This window comes from Dermacentor albipictus, chromosome 2, assembly GCF_038994185.2.
Source record: "Dermacentor albipictus isolate Rhodes 1998 colony chromosome 2, USDA_Dalb.pri_finalv2, whole genome shotgun sequence".
Lineage (NCBI taxonomy): Eukaryota > Metazoa > Arthropoda > Arachnida > Ixodida > Ixodidae > Dermacentor > Dermacentor albipictus.
The window spans coordinates 153,953,830-153,973,513 of NC_091822.1; the positions used below are offsets into that span (position 1 = coordinate 153,953,830).

A 19,684-nucleotide genomic window follows, 5' to 3' on the forward strand; every position below is an offset into this window, starting at 1 on the left:
GTTAGACATTCCAAACTTAAGAAATAAGCTCATTAACGTTTTATTCAAACGTTATTTTTACTTCAAAACTTAAGATGCACAAAAATAGAAAGTGTCTGCGTTCACCCGGTGAACGCAGCGCAAGCGTTAGGTTCACCCAAACGTCACGTCCGGGACGCCACATCCGGTCTTTGTTTTTTCACGTCCGTGATGTCACATCTGGCCTTTTTGGCGGCATAATATGGCATATGGCAGGCTCGGTGTGCACGAAGCGGTGGATCGCTTATTTTTCGGGCTTTTGCTTCTCGTAAGTATACTTCGTCTTTGCGTTTGATGTGCATCTACAACGCGTAGCTAATCTTTCGACTGCATGATGCCATATATAGGTGTTCTGTGATGATACTTTATAGCCAGGTTCCTCACGAGCTTTTGTGATGCATTGCAGGGACCGCCACACCGGCCAGCCAGTGCTACAGTGTCCTAATGCAGAGAACGTATATTACACGGAACTGCGCTCCTTCAGAGTTATTTAGAGTCTTTGTCAGAAGCACGTAACAGTAACATTACTTGGTTACGGTGCTGCTACATGGCAGAATATTTGAATGGCAGATGTCCCGAGTGCGGCATGTAAGTACGTACGTACGCGCGCTTGTTTAGCCTAAATAAGAGTTTCTATTGTTCCCCAATGGAAATGCACATTCCTGATGCACGGTTCAGATCTGCCGGCTAAGGGCGGTAGTGAATAAAGTCACCAAATTGCGGCCTCGTTGCGGTCTCGCATTGCGGCCTCATTGCACGGTCGGGAAAAATTGCTTTAGAACCAAAATTTCGCTGCGCTGTCAGTAGCCATTCACTGATAAGCTTTCTCCGCAGCGTAATGCTCAGTGCAGGTGTGATGGGGGTTGTGTGTGCGGTCGGTATGTGACCGATATTCCTGAACGCAGTGTCATTCAGCGATGTGCACAGCTGTGGCTGATTGTAGAATGTGGGCTGTGACAGGAGTGATGGGGACCATGCTCCTGCCTCGGCCAAGGTTGCAGCGATTTCAGAGCTGCAGGGATCGCCCAGGCAGAACCTAATCTCGGCCCTATGCTGCAGCTCCAGCTTCTTGAGACGGGCACGTGGTAGTGCCACGAGTGGGAGGACGTACCGCAGGCGTGAGGTGGCTACTGCATGGTACAGCCGTAGAGCCCACCTAGTGGTGCAGCTCTGTCCTCGGGCAACAAGCTGGGAGACTGCCTTGTGGACCCGGAGGACCTGGACATGCAGGGTCTTGACAGCAGGCAGCCAGGTCAGCCGGTGATGAACGTGTAGCCCCGGGTACGTCACTGCCGGGCTTCAAGGTCGCCTTCCAGTTGCAGCTGTGCAGCGGGCGGTTGCTCTTGGGTGGAGCAGCATGGCCTCCGTCTTCCTTGCCGAGATGGCAAGGCCAATGCAGCTCAGGTAAGCAGCGGCGGTGTCGAGGGCTCTTTGCAGAGCCGAGCGCGCACTGCTGTGGCTGTGTGGTGGATTTCGCACACATAGGGTGATGTGGTCCGCGTTGATGGAGGTATTCACGTGGTTGTGGGGGTCAGTCTGCAGGACAGCAAGCAGTCGGGCCAGGTTGAACAGGAAAGGGCTCACCACTGATCCTTGTGGGACGCCCTCTACCAAATAGGTCCAGGGCCTGCTGAACGACTGGATAGGGCAGGCCGTCAAAGGCCCCCTTCATGCCGATAAGCACCAGGAGCACGGCGTCACTGCAGGCCTTGGCCTCTTCCAGCGTGGAGACCACGTCCACGATGGAGTCCGCACTGCATCAGCTCCGCCGGAAGCCTATCTGCTCATCGGCCAGAAAGCAATGGCCTCCATCAGCTTGCAAGCAGCAGAGGTGAGTGAGACTGGCCGATAGGAGCTCACGTTTTTCAGCCGGCCTTCAGGATGGGGGCCACGTAGGCTGTGCGCCATGACTCCGGCACCTGCCCTGACTGCCAGATGTTTAAGCAGTCAAGCAGGTGCAGCTGCTCGCTGGCGGCCAGGTTGCGAAGCATTTGGGTTCCTGGTGCACTGGGCTCCTGGTGCACTGCGATGCTTGGAGCTCGTGCAGCGTCAGCGGGTCCTGGTAGATAGCCATAACCTGGCTCGATGGCCACCCTGGGTGGTGAGAGAGAAGGGAAGACGGAAAGGCAGGGAGGTTAACCAGGCTGAGTCCAGTTTGCTACCCTACACGTGGGGAGGGGAATGGGGAGTGAAAGAGGAAGAGAGAGAACTTAAGTGTAGGATGTCTATATTCGGGCACTCAAGTCTGTTGCCCTCAGGTAGCGAAAAAGCGCTCGGACTGCTTTCTGGGCCAATGAACTGTGAGGCCAGGCTCCCAAGACTGGATGACAGGCCATTTACAGAAGCGAAGAACCTGTGTGGTGGTTGTGCAGGCAGCTAGGCAGGCTGACGGAAGGCTGCCCTATCTTCAGGATGGCTGCAGTGCGTGGTACAGCCAGCGCAAACTGGTTGGCGAGGAGCTCCGCAAGGGCCTCTTCGCTGATGCTCAGCGTGATGGCCACGGCGAGGACAGGTTGTAGGCTTCCTCTCCTGCTGGTGAGGGATTTGAGCAGTCTCCAAGCCAGGGGTCCCCTGGACCTGCCTCGATGGCAGAGCAGAGGCTCCTCCTGCGCCGGGCTTGGCGTCTGCAGCGGGCATCTGCACGTCTGTACTCGGTCCAATGCTCTGCCTTGCCCGTCCGGATTGCTCCATGCTCCATACGGCGCCTGGAGGCACGAATGTTGAGCAGGTGGAGGTCCGGAGCGGGGGTATCTGGTTGGGTAGAGCACTGAACAGTGGCAGCCTGAGCACAATCCACGATGGCGCTCAGGAAGTCACGGCCATCGTCCAACTTGCTGCAGTGCTTCCGGAACAGGGACCAGTCTGTGACGTAAGTTCTTGACCTAGGCCTTCTCCCAGACCTGGGGCTGATCACAATAGAGAAGTGGTCAGACCCCCATTTGTCCGAAGTTGTGGCCCAGGAGTAGGAGCACTGCTCAGTGTTGAGGGAGAGGTCAATGGCCGTGCGAGCTCTGCGGTAGACGTAGATGGGCTCCCTGGTGTTCCAAGGTCAGCAGGCCAGCTCAGCTGATGGCATCTGTGAGGCCTTTGCCTCAGCGGGTGCAGCTGCGGCTTCCCCAATCCGTGTGGTGTGCGTTGAAGTCACTGCACAGGACTGCATGCCCACCAAGGCGAACAGCCAGCTGGATGAAGCTGGAGGGATCCCACGGCTTTCCTGGACGGATGCAGATGCTCGCCACAGCCGTGTCCTGGCTGCCAAGGCGTACCACAACGGCGCATGACTCCAAGGGGCCACCGGCGATGTCAGCAACAGGTAGAACAGCACGCGCCAGGGTGCTGCGGACATAGATTGCCGTGCGTGGCTTTCCTGGCTTATGGACTCCATCTAGGCAGGGTGCCACAGTGCAACTGCGTGTGGCACAGGTGGTGGCACCCGAGTAGTCGGGAAGCCGTAGGTTCTCGGCCACGGCATATGTCTCCAGCAGTCCGAGTACCGTATAGTGCGGAATATAGGTTGAGGTTTTTTCCCAAAAATATTACTAAAAGTTCACCCCTTGACTTACATACCAGCCCTTGGCACAGCATGAATAGTCGTCTGCCAGCATGTAGGAGCGCAGACCTTTCGGCATCCACATTGTTATCGCCCCCTTGGTGACCGACGCGGCCCAACTCGCGGGCGCTGCGCGGTTCTTTATTCTGACGAAGTTCTTTATTCTATGGCGCAGTGCACCCGGAGCTCAAAGACAGGGTGGCGGATTTTGTCCGCGAACATCGTGCCAGATCTTTGCCAGTCACAGCAGAACTCATCTGCATCAAAGCTATTGAGATCGCCCGAAAATCCGGACTGCCCAAGGAACAATTCAAGGGCTCCATTTATTGGGTTCGTCGCTTCATGCAACGCAAGGGATTCGCACTTCGACAGTGCAAATCAATCTGGCAGAAGCAGCCAGAGGCATACGAGGGCAAGTTGGTCGAATTCCAGCGCTATGTTTTCCGTCTCCGGCAGCAGCATGGCTACATGTTGGTACAGATCGGCAACGCTGATGAAATGCCGGTGTAGTTCGACATGCCGTCGCTCACCACAGTGTGCGAACGCGGCACAAAAGAAGTCGAGCTTCTTTCTACGAGGAACGAGCATTCACGGTGATGCTCGCGTGTACTGCAGATGGCAGAAAGCTGCCCCCATACATAATATTCAAGAGGAAGACGCTGCCGAAAGAGGCTTTCCCACGGGATGTCGTTCGCGTGAATGAAAAGGGCTATATGGACGAGGCCCTCATGCTCGATTGGATTAAGACCGTCTGGAATCGGCAACCAGGGGCACTCTTGCGGTGTCCGAGCATGCTCGTCTTGGATGCCTTTCGCGGGCACTTGACCGCAGGATTGAAGCTGGCACTCCGCGACGGGAGGACGGAACTCGCCGTCATTCCGGGAGGCATGACGTCAACACTTCAGCCACTGGACGTCGTGCTCAACAAGCCTGTTAAAGACCGTGTCCGTGAACAATATAATCAGTGGATGGCCGGCGACAACCTGATGACCCCAACCGGCCAGCTGCGCAGGCCGCCTCTCGTCACTGTGGCCACATGGGTGTCGCAGGTTGTGCTCGCTGCCCGACGATATGGTGGTGTGGGCATTCAAGAAGTGTTGCATAAGCAAGAAGTGTTGCAAAACTTTTTTGCATAAGCCAGGAAGGCACACAGGAGTCCAAAGAACTTTGTCACCAGGAGAAAAAGGGACAGCACAGTGGGTCGAGTCGTAACGAAACTTGCGAGCGTCCTGGGAGACGTCGGTGTTAAGCGGGGCGAGGCGTCTGCACTCTGCGAGGCGAGACACAAACTGTTCCAAGAAAGGAACTGATGGGGGTACAGGAGTCGAAAGGAATGATACATCAAGAATGAAACTTGGTGAACAGCCATAGATGAAGAAAAAATGTTAAAATCCAGTAGTACGTTGCGTAGCCATGTTATAGGCGAATGTCATGAACGACAGGATTGCATCCCCGTTCGTGTGGCCAGGGTAGATGTACAGTCGCATGCAATATGACTTGCAACACTCTTGTTCGTTGTTGAAGGGGCTCCACGGCCTGCGCAGCAGCTCTGACATTCGAAATAGCAGTTTAATAGACACCACTAATTGAAGCTGTGTTTCGGTCTGGAACTTACCATGTGTCTGCACAGCCGTACAGCCTTGGAACCCCTTCGACCACGGGCACTGGTGTTGCAATTCATATTGCACGTGACTGTACATCGCAATCAAGCTGTTGGTCTGCGCATGGTAACTGGAAGTCGTCTTGCGAATTGTGTTAGAGGCGCACAGAACTTCGGTGAGGATAGAAGATAGGAAGACTGCTGCGGTCACTGAGGAGAACGCGCGGAGCGCTGCGGTGTAAGATAATGTTGTGTAGAAAGAAATCGGCGACTTCAGCAGCAGTCCAGGATGGTAGAGATGCTGTCTCCGCATAGCGTGTTGGATGGTCTATGGCCGTTGCAATCCAACGATTTCCATGTGAGGTCATGGGAAGAGGACCGTACAAGTCTATTCCAACTACTTCAAAAGGCGAAGCGGGACAAGGCAGAGGTTGTAAAGAGCCAGAAGGAGCTGTTGGGTTTGCTTTGACAATGAACGCAGGGTGCAACATACTTCGCAACGGCTGAAGATGGGCCAGGCCAGGAGCAGCAACTTCATATTCTGTTGTAAGTCTTGTGGTAGCCTAGAGGACCAGTTGTCGCATGATCATGAAAGGCTTCAAGCACCTCACATTGCAGAGAACATGGTATGACCGGGACCCATTTGTTGCCATCGATGTGATAAATGTTGCGATGTAAAACCCCATTGTGCAGCTTGAATTGATTAAGTTGTCGACGAAGTCAGGCGTTTGGAGGTGACGAAGAATCTTCCATGCGTTGGAGAATAGTTCAGCAGTATGGGTCGATGCGTTAGTGGGACACAAGGACAGATGGGCTGTTGTGTCTTAGCCATTCGAGGGCTACAATGGGTAAAGCCGATGAAGAGGACTCAGGACGTACACAATCACGGAGAGGTTATGGTGAATCGTCATGATTCGGCAGAGGGTAGCAAGAGAGAGCATTGGTGTCTTGATGCTTCTTTGCAGCCCTGTAGGTGACATTGAAATCGTACTCCTGTAGGTGAAGCACACAGCAACCCAAGTGACCTGATAAATTCTTTAGCGATGAAAGCCAGCACAGTGTGTTATGGTCGGTAACGACTGTGAAATGGCGGCCATGAAGACATGGGTGAAATTTTTGCACGGCCCAACAGCAAAGCACTCCTGCTTGGTTATGGTGTAGTAATTTTCTGCACTGGTTAGTGCACGACTAGCCTAAGCAATTACTCGTTCGCGGAATGTGTTGTCGCATTGTAGTATAATGGCACCGAGACTGACTGCTAGCGTCGGTGTGAAAGATGGTGGGCGCGGTTGGATCAAAGTGGCGCAGTACTGGGTCTGACGTCAGGGCATGTTGCAAAAGCAGGAAAGCATGTTCACATTCGTCGGACGAAACAAAGGGTGCATTACTGGGGAGGAGTTGATGGAGCGGGGACGTAAGTGTAGCGAAGTTGCATATGAAGTGCCGGAAGAAGCAAGTCCAAGAAAACTGTGCATGTCTTTTTGACGCAGTGGACACAAAATTCGAGGATGGCAGTAAGCTTCTCGGGGTCCGGACGAATACCTTCTTTGCAGACTATGTGCCCCAGAACTTTGATGGCCTTGCTGGCCAAACTGCATTTGTGTGTGTGTGTGTATATGTGTGCGCGCACACGCGCGTGTGCGTGTGTTGAGCTGCAAACCAGCATTTGCAAGACAGGCAAGGACTTCATCAAGATGTTGCAAATGTTGTGAGAACATGTTTGAAAACACAATGTCGTCGAGATAGCACAGACAGGTTTTCCATTTCAACTTCTGAACTAAACGTAACAGCGCAAACATATAAGACGAGCCACAAACAGCGCCAGTGTGTGTCGTGTCTTTCTTTTTGTGGCTCGTCTTATATGTTTGCGCTGTTACGTTTAGTTCAGAAGTATGTACCAACTAGGCCCAAATGAAGTGTTGCTGAATTTCCATTTCAAGCCACAGAAGACTTATCGATCATGCGTTCGAATGTGGCAGGCACATTGCAGAGTCCAAAACGCATCGCACTGAACTCGTAGAGCCCATCAGGGGTAGCAAATGTCGTTTTTGCTTTGTCGGATTTGGACATCGGTATTTGCCAGTAGCCTGGTCTAAAGTCAAGGCTAGAAAAATACTCAGCACCGTGGAGTGAATCTAGTGCATCATCCATCCGTGACACGGGGTGAACATCTTTGCGCACGATTTTGTTCAGCGCACGGTAACAGACGCAAGAACACACTGAGCTGTCTTCGTGACAATTGCAACGACATGAGTGTCAACAGCTCAAGTGACAGTTGATCCACGAGGCAACAGTTGGGGTTCGATTTGGTTTATTGCAGTAAGCAATGCAGACCCCTCAGAGAAGCGAATAAGGCCAGGGGTAATCAGAATTGCTCGAGATAGGGTATGGTCATAGGGTAGAATGAATACGCCGCCATCCACAATGTTACAGGAGTTGACACCTATAATCTTTTCTCTAGGTGGCCAAAGAACGTAATCGGAAGAGGTGACGAGACGAATGCATTCTTCGTGGTTAGGAAGAGAATTGCCAGTGGCATCATCCAGTTGTGTGAGGCGCTGACGACAAGAGATAGAAGCAAACGCCAAAGATAAGAAGTCCCACCCCAAGATGAGTTCATGGGTCACTCACGAAATACGGCAAAAACAATGTGGTGAAGAATTTAGTCTATGGACACACAAACAGGACACGGTGCAATTGGACGAATAATAACCTTGGCCGCTGCACAAAGAGAAAGGCCGGAGTAAGGCAATTCTTGTGTTTTATAGAGTCCCAAACAGTCGCATGGCAATAATCGCCAAGCGTCTTGTAACATGGAGCCACCTCAGAATTGCGCCAAACAAAGATGATGGATGCAGCCAGTCTTGCCAGATAACTACATTTTGACTATTCTGTATTGTTTGCATTTTTTGTGTAAAAGGAATTGTCGCAGAGAGTTTTATCTTCAGTGGCCTTCAGTTGACGTCATCTGCTACAACTAGCACATAAGTTAACTCCATAGCACCACTAGGATGGAGACATTGTGTCGTGGGGTGCTTCCTTAAAAGTGGACAAGAAGATTCTAAAGGAAAAGTGTGAGAAGGTCACAGTAATAACCAAGGCATTTGGCATGGGAATGACCCAGCTGTGAAAGTATTATCAGATGTGGACAAGCATATAGTACTAAATGGCGCCTTGCACGAGTCCCAAGTGTCAAATGTAATGAGTATTGTGCATTGAAAGGGCCAAAAATGTTTTGTACATGCAAGGGAACACTATGGGCATTTGATAACAGTTGCTTAGATGTACTACATTAACAGGAACCAAACGAACTCCCTTAGACATAAGCATGCAGCAAATTCAAGGACTAGATGAAGCTTCAAAGAAGTAACTGCATTTCATGTAGGATAGGTGTGAATGACCTTTGTGCATGAGATCAGTGACAAAAACACTAAATGAATGCAGTACAGTGTCTGTATCATATCTTGTGCAGACCAAACTAGCCTGGAGTTTCAGCGTTCCTTGTCAGTTCATTTAAATAGGCACTACATTGTTCAAAGTGCAATATTGTTCTACAAAACATAATATGCAAGATGTAGCATGCTAACCCTCGTGGCTCAACAACTACTGAACCGAAACCTCAATGAGCAGTGAAGCTTCCTTGTAATTTTCATCGTAACCATACTTTCGCTCTTGAAAGTGAACCTCTTTAGTGAATTTGCTTGTGTATTAATTTTTCTTTAGGCAAGTATTTTTTATACATGTTAATGTCTCAATCCTGCTTTTTCTTTCCAGGGCTAAAACAAAATGCCTCTTATTTCACTTTGATCTTTTGACCTAGGAAGCCATCATCTGGTGCTGTGTACAGCAAGCACATGCTTCGGGCAAGGAGGGAGCCAGCACCATATCTACATCAGCAAGAACCTCGGTGCTCAAAATAAACATTTTCTGTGCAAATACCTGTCTTTTTATACTTCCAGCATGAATTAATAAGTTTCTTTTGCCTTCACATGCAGGAAGGTTTATAGGAATAAATAGTGACTGTTGAATGCCCAGGAAAAGCCTTGAAGCCATTCTACTTGTACAGTGATAAAGTATGTGTGTACTTGAACTTGATAGTTCAGAAACGAAAGGCAAAGTAACAGGCAAAATGCTCGGGGCAGCAGTCGTATAAATGTTAGATGAACACAGCTAATTGTGCTGTCCAGTTTCATTCAGTTTGACCAAATGTTGCAAGAATTGCCTTCAATATGAATCATTCAGTTCAGCCAGCTAAAGTCGAACTCGTACAAACTTTGGAATGTCTGCTGGGAATTTTAGCATAAATGGTATGTGTGCATCCTTCAGCAGCACCACAAGCCCAGTAAGGTTTTTGCGTTACTGTCCCCCCTCCCTTGGGGTTATTGCAGTGTCTACTTCACGTGCTTGAGGGTATAATGGAGAATGGCTCCATTCTCCAAAGAGAAGGCTATATAAATATGCAGTACAAGAGCTTGTAGGCCTGGTTATAAGCATTAATTAGATATGTATAGACCAAAGGCAATATGAATACAATATGTTAAATTGCATCCATATGTGGGAACTGCCCACATCAAAGGAAAGAAAGTGCAATACTTGCAACCTACCAACATAAACATCAGTCTAGGGAAGGATTCTGTAAGGATCCACTAAGTGGACTGTTTCAGCACACACTGATTAGGTAGAGCTATAAGCTGGTAGAGCAAGTGGCAATCATCACCATGGGCTCTCGTGCTCTATTCATTCAGCGTGTACTGGAATGGACAGTCCACTTAGTCAACACTTACAGACTAGCCCCCTAGGGCTGTGGAAGCACACAGTATATTAAGCTTAAGTCTGGAGTGTTACCTTCTGCTTATGTGGCAAGTCCTCCTGTTTACCTGTTCCTTTCAACTGAGAGCTGAGCACTGCCTAGGTTAAGTCAGAAAAAGCAACCAGCGTCCATAGAATTCAAACTATTACTATTTGCCCTATATAAGGGGACAGTGAAGCCTAAAATGACACTTGACTTGGGCCATATTTTTCGCGATATGCCCAAGAATATTGGGATTTCCCATCAATTTTACCCTTCCTACATCACATAGTGAACAACCTGAAAACTTGAACAACCTGAAAATTTTGGGGCGCATGAGCGGCACGTATAGTAGAATGCATTGTTCCATTGTAAAAAAAAAATTGATGTAACAAAATAGAGTGCTGAGTGTTACGTCTTTGTTACATCAAGGTTCAACAAAAATTAAGCGCTGGAAATCAGCGCTGGACGCACATGCAACTCCTTACTCCACAATGAAAACATTTGAGAAAACATTTTTTTTAAATACTTTGTACATTTGTATAAATACCTGCGGATATTCCTCTGGTTTAGCCTAATTATGTGCTGCCTACTTAACTTACTGACGCAGCATACGTATCATTGCGAAATTTATAATTTTTTGCTTTTAGAAAAAGCATCGAGTTATTGAATTTTGCGAACAGAAAAAAAATTGCAACTTCCAATATAGCGCGCTTCCTAGGCTATTAAATAGCTACAATGTTCAAGGAACGTACTGTTTCCATGAGTGGTTTACTCATGCAGTAAGATGTACTGCTCCTACACCTTGTAATAAAAAGCATATGCATCGACACATAGCAGCTGATATTCTTGCTTATTTTCTCATCACAGAGGTAGATGGAGCACATGAACCAATATGCTCACACAAATCAACGTGACAAACTACTGCGGAGACATGGCAACGAATTCTTTGTTTACCTTGTACACCACAAGTGCGAGGTTTGCGCATTAATTTGACTTCATGAAACCCTATTTATACTACAGGCTTTACGGCAATGCTTGCATGCAGTGCGGTGAAGCGCTCGACGAAACTGCACATATTATATGATTTGTTTGATATTAACTCGAGATGCAAACGTTTGTTCAGGCAGGCAAGCAATGTTTCCATTCACGCAGCGCACCAAAATAGCGAGGTATATGCATTGATCTGGTTTCATGACATCGTACTTTTGCCACTAGCTTTACGGCAGTGCTTGTGTATAGTGCTGCGAAGCACGACGGAACTGCACGTTATTATACGGTGTGCTTGAAATCCACTCGAGATGCAAACGTTTGTGCAGGCAGGAAACGAATGATTTAATTCACGTAGCACAACACGAGAGCGCGCTCTATGCAGTCCTTTGATTGAATAAAACTCTATTTCTGCCACAGGCTTCACAGCAATGCTTGTGTAGAGGGCTGTGAAGCTCGACGCAGCTGTAACAACATCCCACAGTACACCCGATTTTTACCGAGTTTGTTTTAAAGGGCCCCTCACAGGCTACATAACAAATTTTGGTTATACACTGAAAGTTGTTACGTGCCCTCTAAGAAGTGTTCTACCGCAAGCATTTTTCAAATTGGTTCATTAACAGCAGATAGAGAATGATTGAAGTGCCGCGAACGCATGATTTCAGGAGGCGAGCGTCGCCGCCTATATAAACACTCTCTCGACATTCCCCGTTTCGCCTGTGTAAGCAAATTTCCTTCACTGCGTTCTCCCATACCGGAGCCGAGGGGTCGCGGCGGGTATACCCTGCCGTCTTCCTTTTTTCACCGTCACCGGCACACTTCCGGTGACGGTGTCGCGCGAGCTGTTGCGCTTGTCTCGTTTCCTGTAGCGGACGATAGTGCGCGCTCTACACGAGAACACGTGATTAGCGGTATAAGTCAGTGCCCCAGCACTGAGGCAAACGCGAGAGGATAAAAGAGCATTCATGATCGCAATGCTGGAACACATGTAGACAATGACGTATAGTTTCGTTCTCTGCGCACGTGCAAACGTCGGGAAAAGGAGACGAAACGGAAATTCATCTCTCTTGCTACAGTGCGAAGTAAAACAAAAGCACCCAGACATTCGGGTTGTATTTTTCATTATTTCTCTAAACTTTAATTAGTTCACTGCAGCAACAGATTCAACAAGTAACTGATGCTGCCTTGAATCTAAGTCACGTGTCACTCTGAGTGCCATCACAGCACAGCCTGTGCTCCTATGCAGCAGCGAAGTTACGGGCATTCATCTGCTTGCTGCTGCGATAACATTATGACACTTTAACTCAGAGGTACGATTTTTGTTGTGTGAGATTATAGATAGCCAGTAGACTACTTGTCTGATGTTAAATGCTATGACCCACTGGCAATCCACGATGCACTCAACGAAAACGTTTTTATGCTGTGTGTGGCGTGACTCACCAGTGACCCACACGCAAGAATTCTTGCTCTTGTGTTGCCATCTGAGGTTTGAAATTGCAACTAATATATATTTTTATTGCATTGGACATGGGGTGGCATGTTTGTTTCGGAGAGTGGAGTGGCGGCGCATTTCTCAGTTGGGTTTCTTGCAAACGTTCGCAGCAGTCTTTGAAATACATGCCATTGGAATAAGTACCTGCATTTTTCTTGCTACTCCCAAACTTTTCAGCGTGTCTAATAGATAGATCCTCATGCCCCTTACGGATGAAAAAAAAAAGCACAATGCAGAGGAAACAAATAAACTTAGTTTTGGGCCAGAAGAATGCACCAGCAACTTCGCGATCACCAGCGGATGAGTCAAGTGCTTCAGTGTCAGATGTTCAGCAGTGGACAGTGAAATCAGTGACAAAGATAGTGTTTACGAACCATCACAGACCTCAGCCAGCATGTCAAATGGAGAGTCAGACCTGACTGATGATTCTGAGGTGAATGATTCAGGATACAATGCTCTCATTTCTCTCAGCCCATCTCTAGAGAAATGGACACCGGCAACAACCACTTCGCCTAGTGTGACACCACACGTACTCTAGGCCGCCCACTATCATTCAGTTGCCATCTAGCCGTTATGCTCCATCTTTATGTTCACTGTTTATTACGGATGACATTTGGCAAATGATGGTCAATGAAACAAACAGGTTCACACAAGTGTTGAAGTCAACTACTCCTAAATCTAAATCACGCTTGAAAAATTGGACGGAAACCAATGCCAAAGAAATTAAAGCATTTATTCGAATACTGATTTGTATTGGTCTCCTCCGTCTTCCTACTCCCAAATCTAAAGTTGAAAAATTGGATGGAAACCAATCTCCAACAAACGGAAGCATTTGTTGGAATACCAATTTGTATTAATCTCGTCCATCTTCCTATCCGAGTCACTACTGGGCAAAAAGTAACCTGTATGGTGTTGAACTCATTCATCAAAATATGAGCCGTGACCGCCTTCTCCCTACTTTTGAGGTTCCGGCATTTTGCGGACAATTAACTGGTTGCAGAGTTGCAGGATCATGTCTTTAAGATCCATCCTCTGGTAGAGAAATTGAACCAAAATTTTTGCCACTGTGCTTGAGCCAGGAAAGGAGGTTGTGATAGATGAAACAATAGTGCCATGGTGTGGCAGACTTTCGTTCTTACAGAGTCAGGCTGTTCAAGGCATGTACCAAAGACGGTTACAGGCTAAAGGTTGATGTATATGCCGGAAAGTGTGACTGAACAATTGGCATCGGACATGCCGAAGATGTATGCTTGAAACTCCTGCAAAATTACAAGGAAGTTGTGTGCCCGCTGTCCGTAGACAACTTCTACATGAGCTTGCCGCTCACTTTTCGCCTTCTAAAGGAAGACACTTTCATTCGTAGCACAGTTCGCTCAGTGAGGAAAGGGCTGCCAAAAGATCTCACTGAAGTAAAGGTTGCAAATGGCAGTGTTACCGAACTTCAGTCCAAAAATGGAGTGAAGGCACTGAAGTGGATGGACAAGAGGCCTGTTCTGATACTCACATCTGTCGCCAAATATGAAGCAACTTTGGTGGACAGTGGGAAGAAAACAAGGGACGGTGCACCAATCATGAAACATCAGGCCGGTCTCGATTACAATGCAGCAAAAAAGGGCGTCGACTATAGTGACCAAATGACGTTATACCACAACTGCCTTAGAAAAGGACTCAAGTGGTACAGAAAGGTAGCTGTTGAGTTGCTTGTTGGATGTGTCATCATAAATGCGTAGAACATTCGTGGCATGCTTGAAGGAAACTCTACGCCAATTATAAAATTTCAAGATGAACTGGCTCATTCACTGTTCGGCCCTCGTCAAGACAACATCGAAGAAACTCGTGGGAGAAGTGTCCACATGCTAAGAAAAACTGGCACATCGGCACACGACACTCAGTGGCTCTGCACTGGCTGCTATGCGGCCAACAGTACCAGCAGTAGCCCAAACACTATGGAGAGAGTGAGAAAAGTGACCACTTTCTGTGAATAACGCCCCGGCAAGCCATTCATCTGTTTGTTGTGCTTTAATTCTAAGCACAAGTAACCTGAGAAGCAAGCTAGCTTCAACTGTAAAGTGAGTAGGATGAAAACTTCAAGACATGGCTAATGTTCATACTAAATTTTAGCCTTTCTCTAACTAATAAATATTTCTAACACAGGAACTGACTTCTTGTCTTTTTTAATGGCAAGCACTTTGTAGTTCAACATAGGTTTCTAGCATCTTGAATCCATTGAGGGGCTACAGAATGTATTAAAGAAAGCTAAAAATGCATAATGTTGTGCTGAATGTGATCAAGACACATGTACAAGAAACTATAGTGATTAGTTCGATGAGGACAGTAATGTGCTTTATAGCAAGTTAGAACTTTGTTACCAACTTGCCCACATTCACATCTTAACAGATTTAACAATGTTTCCACTACGTGGAGAACCTTGATCTACAGTGCTTTTATCATACTGAAGAAGGTTGGTGTTCCTATTATAACACGTGTACTTAAGAAGCTCAATCTCTCAGGATTTCATGTTGTTTTACTTGACATAAGCTTACGAGGCTTACAGATTACGTGCTCGTATCTCAACGTAAACACTTACTTCCTTTTCAATGATTTTCATTTCTGTAAAAGTACAGTAAATTTCGTCAGACGAGAAGTGCAAATGTGTTTTTTATTCTTTCATACTTGGTGCTTGCTATTATACAACTTACTTATATCAACTTGCTTGTTTAGAAAACTCATAAAAAACACTCCCCCCACCTTCTTCTTTCTTCTTTTACTTTCCATTGACTCTGACTTTCATTATGCTAATAAACTTCAGAAGAGCTTGCTCTCAGGCTAGTTTGTACACACTGCTAAGAATGAAAAAATGGAGAGAAAACGGGACAAGAAAGAAAGGCCTACAGAATGCTGATTTGCGCGCGGCAATCTATATCAAGGACGGGGTGCTGGACCAGGGAAGCTAAGAAGCCGCCACAACAAACTATGGGAGCTAGGTGAATGGCTTCGATGTCCACACAGAAACATAAATATAGGAATGTTATAGAATTCTGTGTCATTCAACAACCCCGTGAATGTTGAAAAGTGGGACAGTGATCAGCTGCAAAGAGTTTCAGAGAGCTCCAGGGAGTGGGGAGGATGATACAGTAAGGGGGCTAGGGTGGTGACACGCATTAAGGGCATCAAGAATGAAGTGAAAAATTATGGAACACAGGGGGATTGTCTCATCACTGCTCGATCGCTCAACACCAGATAGCTGTGGCCAGTTGCCTTAGCTGAGATTCACCTACCCTGTCATAGCATGTGCTGTGCTTGCTGCTTTGCAGTCTTTAGAATAGGCAGGTGTCAGGGAAGCATGCCCATAATGCCTGCAATTAAGTAATAGGCGACTTGCAAAATAGTGCCCGCTCTCTTCCATACACAGCCATGGCTGAACCACTCACTAGCAAATCTGGTAAGAAAATAACGCTGACCTTCACTGTTACTTGGGCTGCAACAAGTCTGGGCTGCAAACAAGAAGACACAAGACAGAGCGCTGTCATGTTTTTAGCACAGTTCACTTTCCTAAGTAATGTACCAACAAGGTCATAATATACATTATATAAATACATCAATTTGTAAACAAAATGTTATTTTTAATATAGTCATTTTTAAAAACAGCACAAGGATGATAGCATAATTTTAGGTGTAGTCTTAGCAATGAAAAACTTTTGTCAGAAGTTAAGCAAAGTTTTGGCAACGTAAAAATGTGCATCCTCATTGCTAAAGCATTCCTGTCCGGGGAATGCTAGGAGTTTGTCTTGGTGTGATGTAAAACCCTCCACACATTTATATAGTGCTAGAGAGAGAGGTGATGGGGGAGTGGTAGTGGCCAGTGGAAATTCCTTCCCTGAAATGAATTTCTGGCTACGTCACTGAATGTCTGCAATGCCTTGTAATAGCAATAGGTCTTGGATGGAAACACTATAGATGATACCAGTGAACCTATTGAGCCTATTCCTGTTTAGTGAGGTGATGTATGTTTTCCCAAAGAATTATAGAAACTGTACAATGGAATGTTTTGTACCACCTGTAATAATCATGCTGTAAGAAAACAGAAAGGCTGAGCTTAGATGTTGTAGGAAATCTCTTAAGAGGCTCAAGGATCGGTAAAGATGACTAACTTCTGTATTCTCCACTCAACCCTCCACCTAGATTCAAATGCACAGCAGCCCCACTCCTTGACACAGGCGGTTGCTTAGCTTTAATTAAACTTCATGTCAATTACTGTGAAACACAGCGTCGTCTTCAGTCAAGGGGTGGCACTGCGCTCATCTCAGTGGAATGAAGCTTCCAGTCATAGATGGTTTCAGAATACAGGGTAAGTGACCTCACATTTTACTCTCTTCGTTGTGAAATCTAGACACCAAAGCCTCGGTTTGAACAAGTAGTGCTTTAAGCGCTCTCTCATGCATATGTTTGCTTTAAGGCAGAGTCAGCTTACTATTTCCTGCTTCTGCCACATGCAAATGACACAAAAATATCTCAATAAAATGATTGTGATTTAAGTGGTACACACTCTCTGCAATGTGATTAAATGTTTGTAATAAAAGACGCACTACTCATGTGCTGGTCAGCATCTGCAGCATTATGTTCACCAAGATAGCTTTTTTGTCTCAATATATTCAACATTGTTGCAAATTTAAGAGGTTTTGCAGCTAACATGTATCTGTCAACTTGTGTCTCGAGAACATACAGCTTTAGTTGAGAGGAGCGCTATATTGCATGAGACAAGGGAGCATTTTTAGACTGCTTGTTTTATTTATGTGTGAAAAACAATTGTGAAGGTTTTAATAGCAAAGTAATACAGTAGGTGTTGGCAACGCGAACAAGCCATGCAAAGTGTATGCATTAGAAATGAACTATCCAGATGAGGACCCCCCACCCCACTGATATATGTCAATGCTATAATATCAAATGCTGTGACATTTAACACATATGGTGACTAAAAAAAAAGGATAACTAAAGCAAGAGCAGCATTAATAAAACAATATCAACTGCAAAATTTATACAATTTTTCTCAAAACTTTTATCTTCGCATAAACTGTGGCATCACACACTGTGGGCACTTTTGCTAACAACCTTCACATTTCACTAGTGCTAATTCTAGCTTCCCTTTAGCTTCTAGCTTGATTCTAGCTTCCAGCTCAACTGCAATGTTTTGAACATCAGGGCATGTGCAAGTGAATATTAGTTTGTGATGGCCATGTGGATCTGTTTCTCTGCCTGAATAATAGGGAGAGGAGGGCAATATAATTGCCTTGAGAACTATTAAGCAGAAGCAGCATGGTGGATGAGGAGCAGTGGCCGGAATAAAACATTTCAGGAGTTCAATGTAGTAAGGATACAGGAGTCATATGATTAACTTCGCAAGAATATGAGGCCATTATAACACTAAGGGAAACAGACTGGCCCATCACACTGAATTTTCAAATATCCTAACTGGTCTAGAACACCTTGCACAGCTGCTGTAATTAGGAAAAAAAAAAATGTAGCATTGTCTTAAAAAGACAGCTTTTTTGTTTGTTTACTCTGCTATGCCACTGTACACATTATTACTATTACTTTTTTTTCTTTTGGAACAGAAAGTCACCATATGCCTGGAGGTTTTAGATCACCTTCTTGGTGTGCTCCCAATATATGAACAGTTCGAAAACATTAACATTGTTGCTTGGTTTATTGCCCAAGTAGAGCGGCACGTAACGACTGACTACGGAACCAGGCGTGTGAATATGCACACCCTGTATCCAATCAACCCCTATATCAATCAATTTTGTACAATTAGACCTCCATATATTGAACTTTAATGTAACAAACCGTTTTACTTTGGAGAACTTATTTGGTGTGCATATAGAAATCTTCAATTTATTGAATTCTGTTTATCTGCAATTTCAATTTACGGAAACTATAAATTCTTCTAAAATTTAAATGAGGATATGTGTTGCATTTGAACTGTAAATTCTATGGACGTACAAGCGCTTTCCGGGAGTAAAGCTTCACGATTTCCTTCCAAAGTTTATTCGACTTAAGGACAAAATTATGCAGCAAAGTTATAAACGACCACAGGTGACAAGCAGCTGAATGCGAGGTATCTGGTACAGACCCACGGGGGAAAACTTAAAAACCACAATAGCACAGATTCAGGCGAGTATGTAAACAGGCGAACTAAGCAGGGAACAAAAACAACACAGCACTGCTTTCATAGGTCCCGAATGATCAGAGTTTCGTCAGAGTTGGTGCAAGCACGCATCCGCAGATAAAACGGGCTCCCACCGTGCATTGACCAATACTTCGAGAGCTGACGCCTACACAATAACCGGGGTAGGTTACAGCACTTGTTTCTGCTCTGATCGTATAGTGTTCGAATGATGTCGCGACAACGCAAGTACTTGCAATAGGGGCGACGACCTTCCATAACTCCAGAACATCACAAAAGACCGTTTGCACATGTACTAACCAGCCAAACAAACTAACCACGGCAGCGAAGACCACTTAAATCGAACATACAACGCAGAAACACCTCGTAAAGGTTTCACCATAGAGAAAGGTTACACCTTGTTGCACAGACGCTCACAAGAAATTCAAGAAATGTCCAAAGCGCACTACCGCCGCCTTTTAAAAATCCAACGGGAGCCAAGCCAAATCAGTAATAAGTTGGCTATTTGGGTGAACGCAACGTACCCGTTGCGTTCACCGGGTACGCTCAACGCCGGCCCAAAAATATTTGCAAGTAGCCACATGGAGCCAACCGAGCCAACTGTAGCACCATAGGTAGAACTGGCTGCAGTCATCATCTGCAAGGACGAGCCGCACCGTGAGGTCGTCGGTGTACAGGCTGAACTTCTCTGCTTCTACACGCGCCAATCCCAGAACTTTTTCACGATGGCCGGTGGTTTTGCGACCACACTGTACAACAGTGTCTTCAAGAGATCCTCGACATTTGCGTTAGCCGCAATTGTGGGCGCATTTTTCGTGGAGCGCATCACGGACATCACAGCGAACACGATCTTCGAGTCGGTGAATAGAGGGGTACGTCCAAAACTCCATGCATTGCTTACCTCAGAGTAGTAAAGGGGCCTCCAAGTAACCCGCCCGTCAGCCTTGAGTCGCGCGGACCGTTTTACGTCTGCCCTACATTGTTAGTTGCGACCTACCGCACCAGGCAACATACGCGGCTTGGTCGTTACGCGGCTTGATCGTTTCATAGCTGGTCTGTAC

At 46.5% G+C, this 19,684-nt stretch overlaps 2 long non-coding RNA genes across 4 annotated transcripts; one reads left to right on the top strand and one right to left on the bottom strand.

Moving 5' to 3' along the window:
- Positions 1 to 199: 199 nt before the first annotated feature.
- LOC135900707 (uncharacterized) lies at positions 200 to 9,097 on the top strand. Of its 3 annotated transcripts, none has more exons than XR_011512192.1 (3): positions 200 to 286; positions 425 to 1,422; positions 1,554 to 8,982. It is a non-coding gene; the product is annotated as an uncharacterized lncRNA (long non-coding RNA). The 3 variants fall into 3 exon arrangements; XR_011512194.1 differs by lacking the exon at positions 200 to 286 and adding an exon at positions 8,989 to 9,097 and having other exon boundaries at positions 293 to 1,422; positions 1,554 to 2,887; XR_011512193.1 differs by lacking the exon at positions 200 to 286 and having other exon boundaries at positions 293 to 1,422; positions 1,554 to 1,849; positions 2,391 to 8,982.
- A 5,987-nt stretch (positions 9,098 to 15,084) lies between these two features.
- Positions 15,085 to 19,352, bottom strand: LOC139056159 (uncharacterized). Its single transcript, XR_011512195.1, has 2 exons — positions 18,924 to 19,352; positions 15,085 to 15,933 (listed from the first exon to the last, which is right to left on the bottom strand). It is a non-coding gene; the product is annotated as an uncharacterized lncRNA (long non-coding RNA).
- Between the last annotated feature and the right edge of the window lie 332 nt (positions 19,353 to 19,684).